At 38.9% G+C, this 5,035-nt stretch overlaps 1 non-coding gene across 1 annotated transcript; it reads left to right on the top strand.

Annotated features, from left to right (window-relative positions):
* Positions 1–4,497: 4,497 nt before the first annotated feature.
* LOC145625698 (small nucleolar RNA R71) lies at positions 4,498–4,603 on the top strand. The gene has a single exon (XR_014110606.1). It is a non-coding gene; the product is annotated as a small nucleolar RNA R71 (small nucleolar RNA).
* The last annotated feature ends 432 nt before the right edge of the window (positions 4,604–5,035 follow it).

Below are 5,035 nucleotides of genomic sequence, written 5' to 3'. Positions count from 1 at the left end.
TTAATGCAATGCAATGAAATGATCATATATAAGGAAATAAATGCTCTTTTTATTAAAAAAAAGAAAAGAGAGAATCTACAAAATTAATCTAAGAGAAAAGAAAAGGTGCCTATGCTAGACTTATTGGGGAAGGAGTAAATAAAAAGAAATAGAAAAAAGAGGTCACGAAATCTTGTCGTTGAAGCTCGCCTCTTGTCTTGTGTTGTTTCCTTTATCATCACTCGCTATTCTTGTTAGCTGGAGGCATGGGAAGCTTGTTATTATCAATCAAATGTTGGATAGCTTCCTTTAGCTTCCAACAGCTCTCAGTAGCATGACCCCTACCTTGATGGTACTTGCAGTGTTCTTCTGGATTCCAACTAGGCAATCTTTTTTCAGGTGCGGGATCTTGAATAGGTCCAATGGGAGTAATGAGTCCTTTGGCATGGAGTCGATCGAAGGCAGTATCGTAGCTCATCCCAATGGGGGTGAAGTCTTTCCTTAGTTGCTTCTTAGATCCTTGGTTATCTATGGCTAAAACTTTACTGAGATCAAAGGTACTAACATTGTTACTAGAGTGGGCGTTTTCGGAAGAAGAAGGATTGTCGTTCTTCTTTCCTTTCCAGCCACCGTGGTTATTATTGTTAGTAGCTTTTTGCTTTGCGAGGTCATCTTCGATTTCAATTCCGATGTCATAAACGGCCTTGAAAGTATTCAGATTGTGTTTATATTTTAAATGCTTCGAATACTTCTCTTGGAGATTCTTGATAAACATCCTCACAGATTCCTTTTCGGTGGGGATCTCAATCATCTTAGCGGAAGTTTCTCTCCACTTATTAAAGAAAGAAGTAAAACCTTCATTCTCTTTTTGTCTTAGCATCTCAAGTTGTCTATGGTCGGTTTCAACTTGGATATTGCACTTGTACCTATCAACGAAAGCGTTTATTATCGATTCCCAGGTAGAGGTTTTCTCCTTGTCGAGGGAGAAGTACCATTGTTGGCAAACAGTTTCAAGAGATAGTGAGAACATAGAGGGGAAACCTTCTTATCGATACCCTTAATGTTCATTATGGTTTCGAAAGCTCTTAGATGGAAGTAAGGGTTATCTGTTGCCTTGAATTTTGGGATGTCAGTGGCGTTGAACTTATGTGGAAGAAGTTCCTTGTCCAGCGAGACCCCTTGTGAAATCATGCCCTGAAATTTGTAGTCACTAGATAGCTTGCTCAAACTTTCTTGCATAAGGTTCATTTGTTGTTGCTTCACGGGATCATCGATCTTGAGTGTGAGTAGCTTCAGTGTCTCAATCACGGTAACCAATTGGTTCCTAAGCTCATTGACTTCTTCTTGACTTGCCATTATCTTCTTAGCCTTCCTCTTTTGACGAATTGGTTTATCAAAAAGTGAGACTTGAATAAAGAGGTTGTCCTTGATTAATCGCCCTTCTCTCCTCGACTAAATACTGTGGAAAAGGAATTTGGGGATTTTCATTGTTAATTATTTGGCTCAAACTTTATTCAACATGCAATGGACAGAAGAAGTGAAGAAAAATGGGAATAGAATGTGAAAGAAGATTTAGATAGAGGGATATGAAGAATTAGGAATAAAATGTACCCCCCAACTCAAATGACGGAAAAGACCGACTCATGCATGAACCTAAAACATGGTCATGGTGATGTGTACTCAAAGTGTGTGCTAAGACTAGTGAATGTAGATGGTACTTTAAGACTCGTGTCATGACCATGTGGCTAGACTATGTGACTAGACTCAAACAAAGACTAAGTTAAGACTTCACGTATATGCATTAAACTGGACAGACTGTGGCATTTTAGTCATAACTTTTTATCTATGACTCTGATTTGGATGAAACCAACACCAAATTAAATATAAAACTCGGGGCTACAGATCCATAGGTTGTACGACTCGTAGTTCTTTCTAGAACTCCAGCTAAGACCAAAACAAGTTGACGTTTGTGCAGTATACGGGAATAAAAATCCGGGTTGACTTAAAGGAACTATGACTCGATATTATGTTTATTTATTAGCTCAAATTAATTAATTAATTAATTAAACAAATTCCTTTAGTCATTAATCAGTTTATTTATTCTTAACACAAGTCAAACAAACGGTTAGGAAAAATCACATAGAGTATGCACAACAAATAATGCACAATTAGTCAAGTAGGCACAATATGATGCAATAAGTTCGCAACCTAACCATGGCTCTAGTTCTCTAAAGTTCGGGATATAGTTTAGTCAATAGAGGGTCCATGGTTAATTGTCCGGATGCACCGCGCGAAAGCCTAACCGTGAAGGGTTGGCGCGAGTGGATGGGACACCGCGAGCTTTAGAAAAAACTCGCTTCCGTGGTTTGGTGAATTCAACATCTCGGATGTACCCTTTGTTGCATGGAGCGTTCAATCGGGTAGATGGAGCATGAATTCCCAGAGGGTTATGTCCATATGTAGAATACATATGGGTTTCAGAAAAAGTGAGAAAAAATTCAATCAGGAAGTAGGATCGAGCAAACAATACGAATAACCGGTCGAAATTAGAACGCATATTTCTGGCTCGGTAATGGGGGAAATTGGCGCCAGCAAACAGAGACTGGCGCCAGGATTTAATTGTAGCGCCTGGCGCCAATGCTGGCGTCTGGCGCTACAGTCTCTGATTGCTGGCGCCAGCTTTTAACTGTAACGCCTGGCGCCAATATTGGCGTCTGGCGCTACGACTAAAATGCTGGCCCCTGGCGCTACTTCCCACATGCCTCAGCAGCTTTCTGTGCTCGATAAAATTTTCCTGTTTCGCGCGGTGTTATTGCAGTCCTAGTTGTGAAAGATATTTCTCAAATTTCCTACTTGTAAAATCCTATGTTTTTAACTCATTACGGATGGTCTTTCCAATGAGATCTTTTTTGTGCATATGACAATAATGTTAATCAAAATTACGCACATGAAATACTTAGAACGTTTCGAGTCTCATCCACTCATTCTAAATCATTGCCGAAACAAATTCAGGAATTAAAATAGAAATACTCCCCAGTGGAGTCGCCAAAAACTGTGGGGAATAAATTTCAAGCGATAAACCCCTAGCTTGAACCCCACTGTGATCATACACTAAAGTACGGTGGCGTCCAAAAGGGAAGAAGATAGAGCAAAAGAGTCGCCTTCTATAAAATTACCCTAGACATGATACTAGGAATATCATAATAACAAGTTAAATATGATTTCTACATCATTAAAAACCATTAAATTACTTACTTTGATGCCTCGTACCTCTTTCTAATAACAAAATACATACGTTAGTAACTTCAAGGAAAATAATAATCAAAACAATGAAATTAAATAATTGAAAGAGAGATTTGGGACCAAATAAAACCCTCAGAAATTAAACCTTTCACGTCTAGGGCAAAGGCAACTTCGAATATGGCTAGGTGTTTCTAGATCTTGTGAATGCGGAATTTTGTATTTGAAAAGCAAGTTTAGAAAAGAGAAAGATGGATGAGAGAATTAAAGAATTAATGATTGCGAATGAAAACTGATTGTTGATGAGAATTTGTGAGAATTGGTGAATGAAAACGGAGTTTTTAATACGTTATTTATAGAGAAATCAGCCAAAAAGATAAAATATCAAAACAAAGCACTTGGCGCACGCAAAACGAGATTAGCGCACGCAAAACAGAGCTGGCACCAGCACCAGCTAATTGGCGCCAGGCGCCAATGGCTGGCGCCAGGCGCCAAGCCTTGTTCCAGGCGCCAATGCCTGGAGTCAGGCGTCAGGCCTGTTTTTGATGCGTTTTCGAAAATCAGATAAGTTTGCCATACTGGAGGATAAAATCGTATCTTTTCCTCGAAAATCCTTTTTGATTTTAATTAAAACTCTGAAAAGTCAACAAAAGTCAATTTATCAATGCTAATTGAATTAGGAATGAAAAGAACCTTCTAGAAGAATCTAGAAGACTAAAACCATTCCTAATTGCATTAGAAATGATAAATCATATTAGGCCCTCCACTAGATCATTGGGCCGTACATAAGGCTCAAACGGGGCCCAGTTTAGTAAATTGGCCATAACTTCCTCAATATTCATCGGAATTGGGCTTATAATATATCGTTGGAAAGCTCTTCTCAAGCCCCATCCAACTACACTATTAACCAAACTGGATTGGTTGTTTTATTAAAATAAGTTTTCAAAGACAGAGAGAAGAGAAAAGAAATTAAAAACTCTCCGCAACACTAAACTTTCCACACTTTCGCTTCATTCGATTATGATTCGACGCGAAAGGTACTCATCACTAGGTTTGGTTTTGGGGAGACACAAATGGGTGTCTACAGTACTACTCTTGTTTATCGACTCCTTCTCACCATCTTGCCATTCCATGTAGTTTCTAACTACATACTCAATGATACCTACAACCTCTTCCTTGGTCTTATTCATGATTGGGCCTCCAGCTCCGGCATCAAGATTTGCCTTCCCTTGAGGACTCAAACCGCCATAAAAAATTTGAATGATTAGGTAAGTGGGGATCCCATGGTGAGGACACTCACGTTGATACTCTTTGTATCTCTCTCATGCTTCATAAAGGCTTTCACTAGATTTTTGCTTGAAACCTTGAATCAAAGTTCTTGCCTCCACCATTTTCTTTTGAGGAAAGAAACGGGAAAGGAATTCCTTGGTGAATTCATCCCAAGTTCTCAAAGAATTATGCTTCACTTTCTTATCTAGCTACTCTTGAGCTCTTCCCATTACAGAGAAAGGAAATAGCTTAAGTCTTATGAATTCTTAAGCAACCCCATTCACCATAATTGTGTTGCAATATTTCTCGAATTCCTTAAGATAATTTAGGGGGCTCTCATTCACTCCTCCACTATATTGCCGCCTTTCAATCAAAGTTATCATTGTCGGTTTGATTTCAAAGTCTCTATCCATGATCAATAATGGAGCAATCCCGCTCTCATACTTTTATGAACCTGGAGTACCCAATTCCTTCAATGTAACCCTCGGGATATCTCCCATGTTAACTTGCACACACAAACTCAAATGAAAATATTAGTAACGTAACA

Source organism: Chenopodium album, chromosome 3, assembly GCF_948465745.1.
Source record: "Chenopodium album chromosome 3, dcCheAlbu1.1, whole genome shotgun sequence".
Taxonomy (NCBI): domain Eukaryota; kingdom Viridiplantae; phylum Streptophyta; class Magnoliopsida; order Caryophyllales; family Amaranthaceae; genus Chenopodium; species Chenopodium album.
This window is presented reverse-complemented; position numbering and strand designations above follow the sequence as displayed.